The 21,890-nt window shown below is 39.5% G+C and overlaps 1 long non-coding RNA gene across 1 annotated transcript; it reads right to left on the bottom strand.

The window, feature by feature from the left end:
* Positions 1 to 18,873: 18,873 nt before the first annotated feature.
* LOC145457615 (uncharacterized) lies at positions 18,874 to 21,461 on the bottom strand. Its single transcript, XR_013920935.1, has 3 exons — positions 21,013 to 21,461; positions 20,734 to 20,847; positions 18,874 to 19,462 (listed from the first exon to the last, which is right to left on the bottom strand). It is a non-coding gene; the product is annotated as an uncharacterized LOC145457615 (long non-coding RNA).
* Between the last annotated feature and the right edge of the window lie 429 nt (positions 21,462 to 21,890).

Raw genomic sequence — 21,890 nt, forward strand, 5'->3', positions numbered from 1 at the left:
ATCTTTTTTTAAAGATTGAAATGACCACTGTATCAGCAAAACTAACTATGTAACTCACTAACAATAAACTTGTTTGAAGACATCATTCAGACTGTGGAAAATCAGGGTTAGAATAATGATTTTGATTGAGGATGCAGATTGCCTTGGATTAAAATTGGCAAATCTATAAAACCTACAAGGTCACCTGATTGAGTTGGCGACCTGTTTCTTATCGCATTAGCCATCTTCACACGTAGGTTATCTAGGCTACTCCTCGTCATCTCTTCCATGTAAGCGATGTCTTACAAAAGCCTGGAAGTGGGCCGTGATACAAGTTGGCAGATAGGGAATCATAACATCATAGAATATCGACATGGTGTAAATGACTATATTGCAGTCGGAAACACCATGAAGGCCACAAACAACGACAACGCAGGCTATGTAAATAGCTTTCACACACCACGATTTGACGTAGCGATGGATGGGAAACACATCAGTGACGGAATGTATTTGCTCCGCATTACGTATTGGCCATCGCTACGATACAATTTATACCAGGGGAGAGCAACTTCTACAGTCGGCGGGCCGGATATTAGAGAATTAAGTACTTGGCGGGCCGGATTGGTGAATCGATACAATATTCGCCCATTAATCCACATATACAAGGAATAAATCGTATTCAATGAATGTAATATAACGACAGCAATGTCACTTCACTGTCATCCAAATTTTTCGACGGCAATAACTTCGCTTCCACTGGTTGGAATTAGACCAAATTTGGTGAACACCGTTTCTATAGACAACCTAACACTTCCATGGGAGGAACAGAAAATTTTCAAATTATTTGTTATTTATTTTTATATAATAAATAGAAGCTTTCTTCACCTGTAGCGATGCGGCTACTGACTGGAATTGAACCAAATTTGGCGTGTAGGCTTAAATTAGGTAACCTAACAATTCTATCAAGTAGCTAGTACGATTTGAGGAAAAAAAGTCATTTTTGAAGACCCCTAGTGGACACGCAAATCGACTGTCAGGTGCTGTGATCGGAACGTACATGGCACCAAAATTGCGAAACAGGGATTTTAGTGAATATGTAACGTCCAGCCTATAGTCATTTCTATTTAGCATCTCATCTTGAGGTTATTATTGAATAGTGGTGATGTATATCATGTTAGAAATGGATTTCGGGGCGAGGTTTCAATCCCTTCATTTGGACAGATTAGGGAAAAAATTCAGGAATTTCTATTTCAAACTACCCCAACAAAACGTCTCAAAGCAGCAATATGTTTGTTAAAATGAGTTTGCATTGTAGGATATTTCATCTCAGACGGCCATTCTAATATGATGTGAGTCCTGAAGATTTAGCAATTATGAAGCTATATCATGTTTTCGCTAATTTAAAAATAGTACAAATTAATTATATCAATCATTTTACAAAATGGTTTCGCGGACCCCCTGAAATTGCTTCGCGGATCCCTAGGGGTCCATGGACCCCCTGTTGAGAACCCTTGGCGTAGTGGTATAATCCACAGATGCAGCACCAATGGGTTGCTCCTTCTAGCCTTATCATCCGTGTAAGCGGTATCTTGTAAAAGCCTAGCAGTGGGTCGTCCTACAAGTCGGCAGCTAGGCAAAAATGAATTAAATTGGCCTGATGTAAATGACCATAGTAGTCGACAAAGACCATGAATACCACAAACAACAACAACCTCTAGCGTCCCCGATTGGACCAACTGAGACCTAACCAATAACCATAACGCTGATGTATTCCAGGGTTCACGATCTCCTCTCTTCGCGATTGCCACCCGAAATATAGCGCGGTAATCAACACACAGACAGCACCTAAGTGATTTATATACAAGATTATATTCCATGACGTAGTATACCATAAACGGCGATGCTCACAAACTGGAACAGAACCAAACGACCTACCATTACGATACATACACACAGAAACGGGGCATCATCAGTATCTAGATACCGGCAATAACCAGGACGTGTTTCAGCCAATATATCCACAAGGATTCCGACAGGTTTCCGACAGCCAAGTTTCAAGGTTGTCACTTAATGATTAGGATAGGGTTACCATATGTCCTACTTTTTCAGGAAATCGAAAATGTCCTCCGAGGACGCCTAAATGTCCTCTATTTTTGAAATTCGTTTTCCTTTATAGCTTCGTCAGCCATGTTAATCAACAGGCCTAACTAAAATAACGGCATAAATGACGCGAAAGCTGTAATGCGGACGTTCGAGCGGGTCACTCGGGAGTAGGAATGAAAAAATAACCTTTATTTCAGTCAACACCATAGCAGTATCGTGAAAAAGTGGCTAATGCAGGAGTCGAGCCGGAGTGATGACCTTTTTTTGGTTAACACAACGAATACCTATAAAAATTTCAGAATTCATCATTCAGAGTTCATTCTAGTACAGTAGCCCTGCTTTTATAATTTGGAAAAAGTATTCTCCTTCTCCGATTCCAAAATATGGTAATCCTAAGTTAGGTCAGACTCAACGTCGATAATAAAATTACTACTCTAATCATTGAGTGACATCTTTGAAACTGTCACAGTGTTGGATGGCATCTTTAAGATATCTGATTACATGATAATATTACTGAATTACTAAAAGACCTATTTGACACCGCTAGCTCGGGTTTTCGAAAAACTGGATTTCCGGAAAATCATCCAAAATAACTATTTGCAATTGTAAAATGGACAAATTGGAATGAATTGATAAGCTCGCGGACATGACAAACAATTTCCACAAACTCATTTGAGTCTGCGGAATCGGGATTTTATCCACTGTTATATACTGAACTACAATAATAATTTTCAATTAATCAAGATCCACAGCCGACACGCATTTGCTTTGCATACTATTGTAAAGCGCGAAATGTCCAAATCGAAAGCATATTAATTCTATAGCATACTGTGCAATACTTCATGTGAAAAATCCGTATTCTCTGCGACCGCAAGTTCAGGAAGCCACTGCTATACAAGGATGTGACGCAATGTGATCGATTTGTCAAAATATATTCCAGTCGACGACGTTATACACCTGGATACAAATACGCTTACATGCAAGGACAAGAGTATCCATCAATCGTCATTGCAATGAACAAATATAGCCATCTACTCATTGATGCGACTGAATTGCTTATCATCATGTCAATCAAACTAACATAAAGGCATACCAATCAAAGAAAAAATATATATATCTCTATCTCCGGTTAAAGTTCGATGAGTTATATTTGACAGATATGATTAGTGTATTTTCACGGGTGGTAACTCCGAACATACATGCAGCGATAAAAAATACTAGGCTGCATATCACCCTGTACCCTTATATACCAATGACGTGCGGTGAGGTTCATGGCTGGTGAGGCACTGACAACCCCGCCGCACACACACACACATACACACACACAAACAAGTACACTACTTGATAAAGATAAACAAATACGTGAATACCTATAGCGGCAAGAGAAACGGGTCGGCGAAACCTTTTTTTGCACACTGTTCGCCTTTGCAATTATACATTCTACAAAACATATTCAAATTGTTTCATATAGTGAAATATTCAGTTATATACACATTGCTCAACGAAAAGGATGAAACGAAACGCATAAAAATATGTCAATTAAGGACCTAGGGCCGAGGCCAATTCCTCTCCTTAACAAAGCAGTACTTAAGTGCGATTCTCTACTCAACTAAGTGCTGATCGATACTCAAACTTAAGTGCGCGTCAATTCTTGTCACTTAGTTGAGTATCGATTTTCAGACGTCATTTTCCGAAAAACCGTTGCCAGATTCTTTTCGCCTTCAACCGCAGACGCGTAAACGATTTTGTCATGACAACACGACGCTGTCGGCATTATTTCGTCACTGACCTACAAAGTGGGCGCAACTCTCACTGATTTATCTCCATGCAATGAATAGCCTCAAGCCCTCAGCTGATCTACACTCTCTGAAGATGACCCGATCGAAATATATAAATCCTTGTAGATACCCGGAACGTTATTCCTATGCCCCACAGAAGTATATTTGCAAGACGCTACAAACCCATTCGAATTTATAAAGATAAGTTTCACAGCAGGCGAACTCGCAAGTGCAGGCCTGAAAGAACAAAAGAATCCATCAATATCGTGAAAACAAATTGAAAAATTAACGCATTTCCAGGTTTTCTTTCGAATTGAAGCTCCATTGAACCTTCCCATATCCCCAGACCCAACCGACATTTTCTCCCTTGAATAATCATTTCTTGTTTCCAATAGCTTATTGCTGCTATCGTCCAAATTGGCTTGGAGGTATAGCGACTCCATCCCAACACTGATATTTTCAGGAACTCTGTCAGCTGAGGTTTATGGGGGTCTGTTCAAGATGCTTCATCTATTTTATTGTGGGAAGAGCATTCGTAAAGTACCAGCAGCGTTAAATTCGAGAGCTAGCAGCAGCACAAAACTTGTCGGTTTTGCTCGACGATCGCAATATCGTATGTCGTCATTTCTGTGCTCATAAATTTCAAAACGCAGTTGACGGGAAAATTGTATAATAAAATTATATTGAACAAAATCCACTGAAGTGCGATCTCAACTCCTTCACCCAACATTCCGGTATACCGAGATGCCAAACGATAAGAAGTCGAAACGGTACACAAGATTATTACAAATACAATTATAAACACCACATCCGTCCAAGCGCCACTGATTTCATTCGCTCAGCAGAACCCCACATCACGAAATAGCGTTTTACCTATATACGACAGTACCGGTACTCCTGTATTCGGCGGGTGTTGCCTGCAGTTGGCTGCTCGACCGTGAAAATTGACACTTAAGTCTGGTGGTGCGGTGACTGCAGTCATCCTGGCGGAATCTCAGCGGAATCTTTGCACACACGTGAAACACTGCGAACGATCAAGTGAAACACTGATGAGAACAAATTGTGAAGATTAACCCTGTGCGTGAAAACAGTCAAGTTACATGGACTTTCGACTTCGAGGCTGGGATTTTGAAATGAGTCTACCTCTGAATATCTGAACCTTATGACCAAAGGAGATACAATATCGTTATTTGGCACATTATTTCCACAAATATATTGAGCAATATACGTTCAACTAGTATATTCGACGAATACTAATATAGCTATCTGATTGATTGATTCTATTTCAGTGTTGGGCGCTTGCAGATACCACAACAAATCCATCAAGATCACGGGATTTCATAATTCTTCACCATCAAATATTTTCAGAGCTTACCGAATCCAGGTTTACTCACAATTCGAAACGAAAGTCTGCGCGTATAGACACTTATTTGATGCCGAGACGCGTCCATAGGAATATACCTAACTATCAACCTCATATTTAAAAGTCTTGCGCGACTTCAAATACAACAAGTAGGCCGTCACGGAATCGGTATTGGATAGTTATTCAAATAAAATGAATTTTAGAGTCTACTGAGTCCAGGTTTACTCACAAGTCAAGGCGAAAGCCTGTGCGGGTACAGACACTTATTTGATGCCGACACGACTCTAGAGGGATATACTCAGTTTTCAAACGCATATTTAAAAGTCTTGCGCGACTTCAAATACAACAATTCAGCCATCACGGAATCGGTATTGGATAGTTCTTCAAAATAAAATGAATTTCAGAGTCTACTGAGTCCAGGTTTGCTCGCAATTCAAGGCGAAAGCCTGCGCAGGTATAGACACTTTTTCGATGCCAACACGCGTCAATAGGAATATACTCAACTTTCAACCGCCTATTCAAAAGTCTTGCGCGACTTCAGATACAACAATTCAGCCATCACGGAATCGGTATTGGATAGTTCTTCAAAATAAGATGAATTTCAGAGTCTACTGTGTCCTGGTTTAATCACAATTCGAAAGTATGCGCGTATAGACACTTATTTGATGCCGACACGCGTCTATAGGAATATACTCAACTTTCAACCGCCTATTTGAAAGTCTTGCGCGACTTCAGATACAATAATTAGGCCATCACAGAGTCGACATGGGATAGTTCTACTAAATGAAATGAATTTCAGAGTCTACTGAGTCCAGGTTTACTCACAATTCGAGGCGAAAGCCTGCGCGGGGATGGACACTTATTTTATGCCGACACGCGTCTGTAGGAATATACTCAACTTTCAACCGCCTATTTAAAAGTCTTGCGCGACTTCAAATACAACAATTCAGCCATCACGGAATCGGTATTGGATAGTTCTTCAAAATAAAATGAATTTCAGAGTCTACTGAGTCCAGGTTTGCTCGCAATTCAAGGCGAAAGCCTGCGCAGGTTCGTATAGACACTTTTTCGATGCCAACACGCGTCAATAGGAATATACTCAACTTTCAACCGCCTATTTAAAAGTCTTGCGCGACTTCAGATACAACAATTCAGCCATCACGGAATCGGTATTGGATAGTTCTTCAAAATAAGATGAATTTCAGAGTCTACTGTGTCCTGGTTTAATCACAATTCGAAAGTATGCGCGTATAGACACTTATTTGATGCCGACACGCGTCTATAGGAATATACTCAACTTTCAACCGCCTATTTGAAAGTCTTGCGCGACTTCAGATACAATAATTAGGCCATCACAGAGTCGACATGGGATAGTTCTACTAAATGAAATGAATTTCAGAGTCTACTGAGTCCAGGTTTACTCACAATTCGAGGCGAAAGCCTGCGCGGGGATAGACACTTATTTTATGCCGACACGCGTCTGTAGGAATATACTCAACTTTCAACCGCCTATTTAAAAGTCTTGCGCGACTTCAAATACAACAATTCAGCCATCACGGAATCGGTATTGGATAGTTCTTCAAAATAAAATGAATTTCAGAGTCTACTGAGTCCAGGTTTGCTCGCAATTCAAGGCGAAAGCCTGCGCAGGTATAGACACTTTTTCGATGCCAACACGCGTCAATAGGAATATACTCAACTTTCAACCGCCGATTTAAAAGTCTTGCGCGACTTCAGATACAACAATTCAGCCATCACGGAATCGGTATTGGATAGTTCTTCAAAATAAGATGAATTTCAGAGTCTACTGTGTCCTGGTTTATTCACAATTCGAAAGTATGCGCGTATAGACACTTATTAGATGCCGACACGCGTCTATAGGAATATACTCAACTTTCAACCGCCTATTTAAAAGTCTTGCGCGACTTCAGATACAATAATTAGGCCATCACAGAGTCGACATGGGATAGTTCTACTAAATGAAATGAATTTCAGAGTCTACTGAGTCCAGGTTTACTCACAATTCGAGGCGAAAGCCTGCGCGGGGATAGACACTTATTTTATGCCGACACGCGTCTGTAGGAATATACTCAACTTTCAACCGCCTATTTAAAAGTCTTGCGCGACTTCAGATACAATAATTAGGCCATCACAGAGTCGGCATGGGATAGTTCTACTAAATGAAGTCGAAACGGTACACAAGATTATTACAAATACAATTATAAACACCACATCCGTCCAAGCGCCACTGATTTCATTCGCTCAGCAGAACCCCACATCACGAAATAGCGTTTTACCTATATACGACAGTACCGGTACTCCTGTATTCGGCGGGTGTTGCCTGCAGTTGGCTGCTCGACCGTGAAAATTGACACTTAAGTCTGGTGGTGCGGTGACTTAGATTTGAGTGCCGATTCTGACGTATTTGAGTGTGAGTATACTTTTTGACGCGAGTTGAGTATCGAATTCGTTGCTGAGTAGAGAATCGTTACTGAGTAGAAGAATTGGCCTCGGCCCCTAATTTCGTTTTATATTCTCTATTGCCCTTTTATCGTCCAATATCTTTTTTTAAAGATTGAAATGACCACTGTATCAGCAAAACTAACTATGTAACTCACTAACAATAAACTTGTTTGAAGACATCATTCAGACTGTGGAAAATCAGGGTTAGAATAATGATTTTGATTGAGGATGCAGATTGCCTTGGATTAAAATTGGCAAATCTATAAAACCTACAAGGTCACCTGATTGAGTTGGCGACCTGTTTCTTATCGCATTAGCCATCTTCACACGTAGGTTATCTAGGCTACTCCTCGTCATCTCTTCCATGTAAGCGATGTCTTACAAAAGCCTGGAAGTGGGCCGTGATACAAGTTGGCAGATAGGGAATCATAACATCATAGAATATCGACATGGTGTAAATGACTATATTGCAGTCGGAAACACCATGAAGGCCACAAACAACGACAACGCAGGCTATGTAAATAGCTTTCACACACCACGATTTGACGTAGCGATGGATGGGAAACACATCAGTGACGGAATGTATTTGCTCCGCATTACGTATTGGCCATCGCTACGATACAATTTATACCAGGGGAGAGCAACTTCTACAGTCGGCGGGCCGGATATTAGAGAATTAAGTACTTGGCGGGCCGGATTGGTGAATCGATACAATATTCGCCCATTAATCCACATATACAAGGAATAAATCGTATTCAATGAATGTAATATAACGACAGCAATGTCACTTCACTGTCATCCAAATTTTTCGACGGCAATAACTTCGCTTCCACTGGTTGGAATTAGACCAAATTTGGTGAACACCGTTTCTATAGACAACCTAACACTTCCATGGGAGGAACAGAAAATTTTCAAATTATTTGTTATTTATTTTTATATAATAAATAGAAGCTTTCTTCACCTGTAGCGATGCGGCTACTGACTGGAATTGAACCAAATTTGGCGTGTAGGCTTAAATTAGGTAACCTAACAATTCTATCAAGTAGCTAGTACGATTTGAGGAAAAAAAGTCATTTTTGAAGACCCCTAGTGGACACGCAAATCGACTGTCAGGTGCTGTGATCGGAACGTACATGGCACCAAAATTGCGAAACAGGGATTTTAGTGAATATGTAACGTCCAGCCTATAGTCATTTCTATTTAGCATCTCATCTTGAGGTTATTATTGAATAGTGGTGATGTATATCATGTTAGAAATGGATTTCGGGGCGAGGTTTCAATCCCTTCATTTGGACAGATTAGGGAAAAAATTCAGGAATTTCTATTTCAAACTACCCCAACAAAACGTCTCAAAGCAGCAATATGTTTGTTAAAATGAGTTTGCATTGTAGGATATTTCATCTCAGACGGCCATTCTAATATGATGTGAGTCCTGAAGATTTAGCAATTATGAAGCTATATCATGTTTTCGCTAATTTAAAAATAGTACAAATTAATTATATCAATCATATTACAAAATGGTTTCGCGGACCCCCTGAAATTGCTTCGCGGATCCCTAGGGGTCCATGGACCCCCTGTTGAGAACCCTTGGCGTAGTGGTATAATCCACAGATGCAGCACCAATGGGTTGCTCCTTCTAGCCTTATCATCCGTGTAAGCGGTATCTTGTAAAAGCCTAGCAGTGGGTCGTCCTACAAGTCGGCAGCTAGGCAAAAATGAATTAAATTGGCCTGATGTAAATGACCATAGTAGTCGACAAAGACCATGAATACCACAAACAACAACAACCTCTAGCGTCCCCGATTGGACCAACTGAGACCTAACCAATAACCATAACGCTGATGTATTCCAGGGTTCACGATCTCCTCTCTTCGCGATTGCCACCCGAAATATAGCGCGGTAATCAACACACAGACAGCACCTAAGTGATTTATATACAAGATTATATTCCATGACGTAGTATACCATAAACGGCGATGCTCACAAACTGGAACAGAACCAAACGACCTACCATTACGATACATACACACAGAAACGGGGCATCATCAGTATCTAGATACCGGCAATAACCAGGACGTGTTTCAGCCAATATATCCACAAGGATTCCGACAGGTTTCCGACAGCCAAGTTTCAAGGTTGTCACTTAATGATTAGGATAGGGTTACCATATGTCCTACTTTTTCAGGAAATCGAAAATGTCCTCCGAGGACGCCTAAATGTCCTCTATTTTTGAAATTCGTTTTCCTTTATAGCTTCGTCAGCCATGTTAATCAACAGGCCTAACTAAAATAACGGCATAAATGACGCGAAAGCTGTAATGCGGACGTTCGAGCGGGTCACTCGGGAGTAGGAATGAAAAAATAACCTTTATTTCAGTCAACACCATAGCAGTATCGTGAAAAAGTGGCTAATGCAGGAGTCGAGCCGGAGTGATGACCTTTTTTTGGTTAACACAACGAATACCAATAAAAATTTCAGAATTCATCATTCAGAGTTCATTCTAGTACAGTAGCCCTGCTTTTATAATTTGGAAAAAGTATTCTCCTTCTCCGATTCCAAAATATGGTAATCCTAAGTTAGGTCAGACTCAACGTCGATAATAAAATTACTACTCTAATCATTGAGTGACATCTTTGAAACTGTCACAGTGTTGGATGGCATCTTTAAGATATCTGATTACATGATAATATTACTGAATTACTAAAAGACCTATTTGACACCGCTAGCTCGGGTTTTCGAAAAACTGGATTTCCGGAAAATCATCCAAAATAACTATTTGCAATTGTAAAATGGACAAATGGGAATGAATTGATAAGCTCGCGGACATGACAAACAATTTCCACAAACTCATTTGAGTCTGCGGAATCGGGATTTTATCCACTGTTATATACTGAACTACAATAATAATTTTCAATTAATCAAGATCCACAGCCGACACGCATTTGCTTTGCATACTATTGTAAAGCGCGAAATGTCCAAATCGAAAGCATATTAATTCTATAGCATACTGTGCAATACTTCATGTGAAAAATCCGTATTCTCTGCGACCGCAAGTTCAGGAAGCCACTGCTATACAAGGATGTGACGCAATGTGATCGATTTGTCAAAATATATTCCAGTCGACGACGTTATACACCTGGATACAAATACGCTTACATGCAAGGACAAGAGTATCCATCAATCGTCATTGCAATGAACAAATATAGCCATCTACTCATTGATGCGACTGAATTGCTTATCATCATGTCAATCAGACTAACATAAAGGCATACCAATCAAAGAAAAAATATATATATCTCTATCTCCGGTTAAAGTTCGATGAGTTATATTTGACAGATATGATTAGTGTATTTTCACGGGTGGTAACTCCGAACATACATGCAGCGATAAAAAATACTAGGCTGCATATCACCCTGTACCCTTATATACCAATGACGTGCGGTGAGGTTCATGGCTGGTGAGGCACTGACAACCCCGCCGCACACACACACACATACACACACACAAACAAGTACACTACTTGATAAAGATAAACAAATACGTGAATACCTATAGCGGCAAGAGAAACGGGTCGGCGAAAGCGTTTTTTTGCACACTGTTCGCCTTTGCAATTATACATTCTACAAAACATATTCAAATTGTTTCATATAGTGAAATATTCAGTTATATACACATTGCTCAACGAAAAGGATGAAACGAAACGCATAAAAATATGTGAATTAAGGACCTAATTTCGTTTTATATTCTCTATTGCCCTTTTATCGTCCAATATCTTTTTTTAAAGATTGAAATGACCACTGTATCAGCAAAACTAACTATGTAACTCACTAACAATAAACTTGTTTGAAGACATCATTCAGACTGTGGAAAATCAGGGTTAGAATAATGATTTTGATTGAGGATGCAGATTGCCTTGGATTAAAATTGGCAAATCTATAAAACCTACAAGGTCACCTGATTGAGTTGGCGACCTGTTTCTTATCGCATTAGCCATCTTCACACGTAGGTTATCTAGGCTACTCCTTGTCATCTCTTCCATGTAAGCGATGTCTTACAAAAGCCTGGAAGTGGGCCGTGATACAAGTTGGCAGATAGGGAATCATAACATCATAGAATATCGACATGGTGTAAATGACTATATTGCAGTCGGAAACACCATGAAGGCCACAAACAACGACAACGCAGGCTATGTAAATAGCTTTCACACACCACGATTTGACGTAGCGATGGATGGGAAACACATCAGTGACGGAATGTATTTGCTCCGCATTACGTATTGGCCATCGCTACGATACAATTTATACCAGGGGAGAGCAACTTCTACAGTCGGCGGGCCGGATATTAGAGAATTAAGTACTTGGCGGGCCGGATTGGTGAATCGATACAATATTCGCCCATTAATCCACATATACAAGGAATAAATCGTATTCAATGAATGTAATGTAACGACAGCAATGTCACTTCATCGCCATTGCTCGCCGATAATGGCGAAGACAACGTGGATTTGAGAATAACATTGTCATACAGGCGCCGCCATGTCTGCTTCTCTCTGATCATTGATCAATCAACATACGGTGCAAGGCGCTCGATAAGCCCGGTAACCCCAATCTACCAAGATATCAATTCATTAGGGTTGGGAGGGTGACGAGGTAGCGTCGTTGTTCAAATATATGACCTAATTAATCCCAATATTGAATTCATGTGGCCCGCGTCCGCTATGAAACTTTAAAATTGTCCTGCGACCCGTTTTAAGTTGGCGAACCCTGGCATAAGCGGTGCCTTACAAAAGCCTAGAAGTGTACCGTGCTGCAAGTCGGCGGGTACGGAATGAAAAATAAGGAATATCAACCTGGTGTAAATGGACATTGTAGTCGACAAAAATCATGATCACCACAGACGACATTAGGGTTGAGTGCATCGTAAATGCCGATAATGCAAGTCTTCTCGCTTCGACGAACTTACGCGTAAGATCCACTCTCGCAACGCTGAGCACATACAGAATTAATAACATACAGTCACAAAAATTTGAAATAGTAGGCAAGTAGTTGGGAATCTCGCCAGAATGTGGCCGCGGGCCACATTATCATGTAAGACGGAAATCTGTCCGTGGGCCAGACAAAAATCCTTCGCGGGCCGGATCCGGCCCGCGGTCCGTATGTTGCCCGCCCCTGATTTACACAATAAGGTCGGTTTCCAAAATCGATAGTGCGTTTCAGTGTACTGCGATTTGTCTGATTGCTAGCGAATATTGAACGAGGCAGATTCAAGTCTGCGTCACCTGACTATCCTTTCTCCGCGCTGCCACTGTACAGTGTACGATGTACACAATAAAGCCGAATTTTACATTCCCTGGCGAGTTTGAGGGGGTTCCGGTGCTGTCCGCCTGTTCACGCAATGCCGAGAGGAATCGTCGGTACAACAACAAACGAATTTATGAAGTTAATCAGAGAATGCAAGTTACTATTTGGATTTTCGTGGTCGTTTCGAAAATAGTATTTGATTGCTAGCAGTTATTTCGAATTCTGAGCTGTATATGATGAATTGCATTGTCGTGGGTGAAAATATGCAATAAATATGAAAATTGGCGGTGTTGGATGGAAAATGTTCCAATTTAGTTATTCAGCCACATCGACGGTAAATATCAATCATTGACGGTTTTCACAAATTTCTTAACTCCTGCTCATCAGGGGACCTCGCTTGCCTCCCCTGACCGCACGTCACTGCTTAATACGTATCGCTTATCTCTCGGGGATTTGCTGCTTCGTGAAAATCGCAATCCACCTATGACCGAAAATGATGATTGATCGTATGGGAGAGTGATAGGCATTCAATATTCCTCACAAGCACCGTAATAGCGGACATAGGCTAAATTCTTGGTAAATTCGATAAGGACGGAATGCGAATACCAGTTTGCTTTTATTATCAACACGTTGACGGCTAAGAGTAATGATGATCAACATAACAATCTTTCTGCAATCTGAAAGGACACTCATTCAGAGATTAATGTAATATGGTTGTTCTAGAGTTGGAGCGTTTCTTGGAGGTAGGCCCACAGCATTCAAATATACCATTGAAAATTAGGGGAGATGTGGTGCCGATGGATCACTGGGACCGAAAATACTTTGAAAATTCTCTATGATATTTCCATGATTACACTACGTGAACCTGTCTACAATTGCATGCTGGCAACATCTTTCCTCACATACAAAAAAATTCGACGTGCGCAAACCATGGGTTCTCTCACAGATGTTTTCTTTGTTTTGGGGGTGTAAACTAAATTTAGATCGACAAATACATTTTTCTTTGTAACCTTCAACACGAACAAACCAGCAATAATTTTGATTGTGAAGTCTAGAGCTTGTATCAGGCTATATAATGGAACCTATTATTTTTTCAAGTAATTTCCATGAGTGGAATTTTTTTCGATTCATGTACAAAATTGGTAGGGTGGGGACCGTTGGTACAATAGGCAAATCAAGCAAAATAATCAAGCATACTAATCCTGAAACAAATGAAACGTGACTACGTACAGAAAATCTTTATGTAATAATTGCATATGATGTTTTATCGCTATAACGAGGTCTTTGGAAGTCACACTGTCGATTTTCGGGCAATATGTATGTACCCGCAAATTTATAAGTCCGAGCCTAAATCGAAACGTGATTTTATGACAACATTTGAGTCAATATTTAATCTATTTTTTGATGGTTGCGACCGAAAATTCTTCTTTGGCTTGCTCTAGCTTAGATTTTAATACTGAACAAGAAAAGTTGTCACATCTGAGTTTTTTAGGGTATATGTGTCATAGGTCCCCGGGTCGTGTGTCATTGGACCCACCGGGTGGGGACCGATGACACGTTCGAGCAACAAATTTTGAACGCCCATAAATATTTTTTGAAAAGACGGATATTCATGTATATGTGCGCGATAGGTAGAGCTTGTATCAAAGTGCCGAGCCAGCAAAAGATCTGCTGTTTTCGGCTAAACATTTTGGGGCCAGCGACCATTTTCCAATTTTTGATCCATCGGTACCACATCTCCCCTACATCCATATCGAAAAAAACGGATATTTCGGCTGCCACTGGTCTGGGGTAACTACTAGTTGCTCTATGTTATATTGCATAATCATCAAAAAATGACCGACGCTATATGTTAATCTGATATGCTGATTTGGAAGCGGGCTCGATCCGAATCATCCTATGCAGGGCCGCAAGAGCTCAATTGACGAGTGCCTACGTCAAGCGTCAGGAGATAAATACTAGATGTAAATATAAAACAATGCTTAAATCATGTTTTAATCAAAAGTTTTTAAAACATCATTTGTTTGAAATGCAGCCCTATAGTCATATCCCGTTTAATGCATTCGCACAGGCCATACCTAATTCTTCTCATCAAAAATGAAATAATGTATGGTAATGTTTGGATGTACGTTTGAAAATAAAAAGTGGGGTCTATTTCTCCTTTGTTTTCTCCGAGCATCTACCATAGACCACAGACTGCGTGGCAAATGTTTTGCATATAGTAGTCGATGGTTCATTTCTGCTTTAATCAGGGAAAGGAAAGGACGTGGTTTATTTTTGTCCTTGGTGTTTTTGCGGCATATACACCGACTCATGTACACATACACACGATCTGCGCATATGCATATCAGGAGTACATGACCAAACACATCTCTCCGTGTTCTTATCTCTCATATAGTCACAGCGAAACTATCACATATGTCAACAAATGCCACAATGAATCCTATGTATAAACACTCGTAAAACTACATAATCACCTTTATCTAATAACAATATGGGCTACCTGTATTCATTTGATATTAGTCAGGCAATGACGTTTTTCGTAGATAGATATATTTATAAGCATAACACTTTTGTAGAATAGTTATCACTGATTCTCGGCGACCAAATACTTCATTTGGAGTCCAGTTTCAGCATCTGGATAATAGAATTTGCGTCCAACGTACTCTACCATAGCACACTCCACCATAGCACCGAGAGAATCTTCTTCAACTGTTGGTAAAACTTTCGAAGTCAATGAAATTGTGACACCTGGCCCATTAGTAATCGGTCGCGCAAGTCAAATTAGATATTAAATTTCATGCTCATTTTTGACATTGAATAAATGAATAAACATAAGCAAAAGTAACAATTTTTTCCGTGTCCATGTGGCACTCTCCAAACCATTGGCACAACATATGTTAAAGATTTTTGTTTTCAAATGCTTCACAGCCTCAATCTCGCTTTCATTTTCATTAAATGAGCTGTGCATACCTATTCTTCACATCGCCTAGGCCAGGGGTGGGCAAACTACGGCCCGCGGGCCGCATGCGGCCCGCAACACCGTTCTGTGCGGCCCGCGAGAGTCTAAAGACACTTTTTAAAAATATTGATAAAATATATAGCCTACTAAATATCGAATTAATGTAGGGACTTGATTAAACTTTTTCTTAGTATATTTCACCATTATAATTTTGAGACAATGGCTCCCAAACTGGGGTACACGCCCTCCTTGGGGGTGTGAAGGCATCTAAAGGGGCGCAAAGCTGAGCTCAACTGAAAAATTTTTTCGCGCTCCGCGCGATAGTGATCCGATTCATAATCATTGCTCTGTATTTAGCGTGAATTTCATAGTTAGAAGTCTCTCCTCCAGAGTCATAACCTTCCATGCCATCAAATTATCCGTTATGTTTGCTTGCATCCTGTTTGCGTTTCACCATCATAAAGGGTAGGGGGGCTAACAAGTTTGCGAACCACTGTTCTAAGGTACATACTTCCTATTATAATTTTTATGTTTAATTTCTGGCGCGACAGCTCGATCTCAAGGCCCACGCAGTTTGAAAGGTTTCAACTGGTAAACATCACAGAAATCCTAACCGAAATCGACAATATTCGTTCTCGGTATGCGTAGAGTTGGGGCATTTATATATTATCTACACATAGTAGAAGTGTGTTTGAAGCTAACATGGTTATGATGCTGTCAGCATTGTGTGTCCTGGAACCGCACCAAAAGTGGAATTAGTAAATCAATGAACAGATCGCTGCTCACAGACTTAAATTTCAATCCGCTTCTAACCGACTTTAATCTCTATAGTTTCGACAAATTGGTTATTGAGGTCGACCAGCCGCTGAAATCTCGCCATTTCTGACGCGAGTACGATATCATCAAAGCAATGTTTTGTTTGTTTTAAATAACCACATATATTACCTCCATGTCCTCACTATATTATCAAATACCAATATTGCGTTTTTGTTTATAATCTCAATTTTATATAGTGCGGCCCGCCATTGGATATAGATGTTCAATGCGGCCCGCGAGCTCAAAAGTTTGCCCACCCCTGGCCTAGGCCCAGGTGGATGTATGATTTCAAAGACTACTCCAAATCGTTTCGACGCCATCTTATCTATTCATTGCATCGCAGTCTTGTGATATTTTGAAAGGAAGAAAATAATAATAAATTGATACTGACATCAAAAACCAGGCCTAGAATACTTACTTTATTACATACTTTTAAAAAAGTTACTTCTATTTCTACTTGAGTAGAAATTGACTCCGTTGTTTCTCCTTCTACTTGAGTACCTATGGTAAGTAATTTGAGTACCTCTGATGACTTCAAAATGAATATAGCTATGACCTAATGGCAAGGAATACGTCACAGAACAGGCTGTTTTTAGCACTGAAATGCAAAATTTTAAATCACAGATTATAGAAAATCTTGACGTGATGGAAAAAAGCGACGTCATATTTGTAATCAGCATACGAAAATGGACTTAACAGTCACCATTTTGCCCAGAAAGCAAAAATCATGTTGACCAGTGTCATGGTCGACGGAATCTGGCTGGAGATACGCGGCTCAAAAGTGCTAATTAGAAAATATCAATGACGTCAGGTTCAGTATCAAGTAAACTTGCAAGGTTCTTATATTTTATCTAAATGGGTTGAATTCGATAAACAAACTGTTTTGTCTCACTGTCTGTCACTGATCCAAGGTATTACTATACGGAAATGTAAGCTATATTAAGTGTGGTTCATCAAACCACCAAGCGGTGATACACACAACCTCTGTAGTTTTCCTAATATAACACCAATAGTACATTTTCCATAAATATCTGGTACGTGGAATAGAATTTGAAGAATGCTTTAATCACACACCCATTACAATAATAGGTTGCCTATAACCAGTGGCGTAGGAGCATATGCTGCCGCCCCTCGCTTCCGTTGCAAACGCCACCCAAATTGTAAAAGGGTTTCAATCTTTTCAATTATATTAACGGAAAATGTGTTGACTAAAAAAGGTCGGCACTTCGCCTTGATTCCCGCATTACCCAACTTTTTCAGTACTTCAGTAGTGTTGACTGAAAAAACGTCATCAGCTCCCATTTTGCCGCCCTCTTGCATCCTGCCGCCCCTGACGCAGAGCCACAACCGCCAGGTGGCTGCTATGCCACTGAATATTACTTGAAGAGTTAAGGGTGCCTCTTACCCTATCTGTTTACTATACGGATTCAAACAGATACAGAAGTAAAACCAATATCGCATTATCGAAACATGATAATTGCTGATAATTTAGACTTTTTGTGAATATTCCTCGAACTTGTACGTACATACATATTGAGTTGACTTTTACACAGATGCATGGTGCAGCAAATCATTTCAGTAAAATACTAGAGGAAAAGTTATATTTATTGATTACTACCGAAAAATGATTAATGCAGGAACATTAACTTCAAATCGGTCGGACATGCATTCTCATCAACTACAACTTCTCGTGCAACAGGCAGAAACATGGTTTCTTCCGCAAAAAGCACGATGTAAATCTGCTGTCGAGTGAATATGTGATCAAAACCAGTATCAACTCAGCGAAACTAAAACGATCTCAATTTATTTATGCCGTTCATGCATCGAATCTACTTTCGGTTATAGAAGTTTTTAATATAGATTGTGGTATCCTAGTTACTATTTGGGCGCTCAACTTCGCTCACGTAAGCGCAAGAATATGTTATTTTCCGCGCTTATAAAGATACAAGGTCTGAGAAAAAAGCAACATGCCTTCAAAGAAGTGTGTTATCAGCGCCAAAAGATTGGAATGAATCTAGTGAAGACGAATTCAATTCGATGAACTGTGAAAATGAATTGACCGAAACGTCAAATAGATCACAGACTATTATAGTAGTCATTAAGTTTCTGGAGAACAAATACAACCCTGATTCAGTCGCGATTTAGGAATAATCTCCCCAGACTCGATTCCAGTTAGAATCGCTCATACGTTACTCATATACGACGTTCACGCTCAATTACTCAGACAAAATTTTAAGACTGTACCCTTATATGCGATATCCAATTTCAACAACGCCACGCAATAATATGACTCTCACTGTGGATGTACAATTGTACAATGTACAACGCAGTCTCATGTATTGTCTTTTATATACAATATATTCCCCCAAAATACATTTTATATCAGAAGCTCCACCATGTTATAGCAGTTCCAGCATGTTATACCGAGGTATTTGTAACATATGAACCATTTTTGATAAAAACACCTGAAGACTATAAACATGAAGTCAAATGGGTTTATAGTAACATAGACTGTTCATGATGAAAACGAATTCCACAAGTAATTGGCATGAAAAAATTCATATTATATGCAATCCATTATTGAATTTAATGAATGTAGCCTACGGTTAGTTATCTATAACTCGATGCAATTATATCCATCCAAAAGGAGAATCACCTTGTGACTTTCGGCAGATATGTCTCAAACAGATCCGACAAACTGAAAATGTACATTGTAATATATATGATGACCTATATCCACTATCCAGTAGCTACACAGCCCTACTGCCATAACAATTACATTGGAGATCATGAAGTCAGCTGATTCGGAATAACGCTAATCATGTGAATGAAAACTGCTAATCCGAACGCGTAAACTTGATAAGGTTAACAGAGATGCCGCTGGGATATTTCGGAAAAACCGAGATGTGAGCGATAAATAAACCCAGAAAAACCCAGATCCTATATTTCACTCAAATTTATATGGGATAGCTCTGAAACCGGAAATTGACAGTCATTAATTACAGTCATACAGTCATAGAAGTGAGTTTTAGCCCTTGATATTGAAGTTCCCACAGTTCATACAATAAATTTGACTCGGTTAACACTGAAAATCCCACAAAAATGTTGTTTTCCTCTTGATGCATTATTGCTATGAAACATTTGGTGCGCGCCCTCAATACTCAAAACATGCCATCCGATTTCGATTCATTAATACTAGCTGGGACAATCACTTTTGTCTGGGATAATGTGACACGAATGCTATCTTTCTGGGGTTGCCAACTGTATATCTCTGAGCGTTTCCGTTGAATTGAAAGTATATATACTTAGATAACATTATGAATACGACTTCATGATCTTACTAATCTAATAATTAATTTACGGGCGTAAAATTGACCTGGCTAACATGATGTTGAAAAAAAAAAACAGATTTTAAGGACAAAAACCCAGAAACGCGGGTGATGCTCGAAAAACCTATAGATCTGGGTGGAAAAACCCAGGAGTGGCATGTATGAAAGTTAAGCGCGATATTTATCCGGGAGCGGTACGGTTATCAAATGGTGTGTGCTATATTTGTTGCATCATAATACGAAAATCCGATATTGGCTGTCAATTGTCAGGTTGTTGAATAAAACGGCAGGCTGCTGATAAATGATACTACGATTGTAATATGTAGAATTATCATCATCGCCAAATGAAAGGCGCGTGTAATCAGAACGGTATACTGCGAAGAAACGCACTATACCATATTGATAGATATATACCTCTGCAATGGCACGTTATCGGTTGATTGTCCGATTATTCAGTGGAGCCATTAGCCATAGCCACTTACGGGGTATGTTACATAGAAATATGCGGTTTATACTATTCAATTTACACATAAGTAAAACTTTACTATAGTTCTTTGACTTAAACTCGAATATAATATCGTCGCCTATGATTACACTCCAATTTAACATATTTATTTATATTGCTTGAAAATATACTTACATTTTCTATCAATACGATCTCTAAAATCACCCATCATACAACCAAACGGAGTCGACAAATATTGGCAGTATGTCATCCTGCATTTGTTGGTCATCAGATGAAATGCGCGCACCACTATTAAAGAAATAGAAAATAGTTTACACTATTTGTTCAAGTAGCGCCGACCATGGATTGTGGGCTAGGTGTTAGATTGAATTGTTTTAAGATTTTCACAACGCCGGGGCGTCACAAGAATGTTCACGTTCGGGTCCGTCACGTTAATGAAATCGTCATACTTACTCTGTTGTTTGGCTTCATGATGTACATCATAACAACTGATTTCCAGAAACGTAAGACCAAGTAGCGTCAGGATAAACCCAATCTTCATCATAAACCGTTCTCCGCTTAATGGAAAAGTTTATGCGTGTGTTATCACTTTCCTCTTCCTATATGACAAGTTCTGAGTTGTGACTAAAATATAAATATAAATATCATTGATTTTGCATCATAGACTTTGTAATAGGGTCTACTCTTGTGCTCGTACGCTTCAGTGTCAAACAAGCGGGTGACGGGTGAAATCGACAATATACAATAGCCGTTATCATATAGTATGAAGTTGTTTTGCCTTGGAGTATTAAATAATGGGATGACCTTAGGGCAGTGATTTCCAAACTTTTTGGGCTTGTGGCAAACTAGAAAAATTATAATAAACTCGCGGCACCCTTACAAGAAAGTTGCTTTTAAAAATAAAATTGACGTGGTATTGCGATGGCTATGCCTATTCATACAAACATATATACGTCTGAAACGAGGTTATATTATCAAAAACATTCCCGCATTTCATCGTCAAATCCAAGCAGTCTCTCTTGTGTAGGTGTACAGTAGGGCTGTTCAAAACTAACTTTTTTCCCGGATTACAGCCATTCACTGATTAAATCGTCAGGTTACCCTAAAAAACGCTGCACACCAATTTCGGTTCAATTCCAACAAGTATAAGACTCTGCAGATCTATTTAAAAATTTTAATTTATTAGGGAAAATTGAAAAATAAAATTTTTTGTCAACCTCATAAAATTGTTGAGCTGTCTTCAAAGGCGATGCAGAACAAATTTGAGTGAATTCCAACTGGTAGAAGTGGAGTTATTTGAGTTTTTCGTTGATAATTCTCGGATTATCCTT

This window comes from Botryllus schlosseri, chromosome 15 (genome assembly GCF_051294905.1).
Source record: "Botryllus schlosseri isolate E-star chromosome 15, Bs_hap1, whole genome shotgun sequence".
Taxonomy (NCBI): Eukaryota; Metazoa; Chordata; class Ascidiacea; order Stolidobranchia; family Styelidae; genus Botryllus; species Botryllus schlosseri.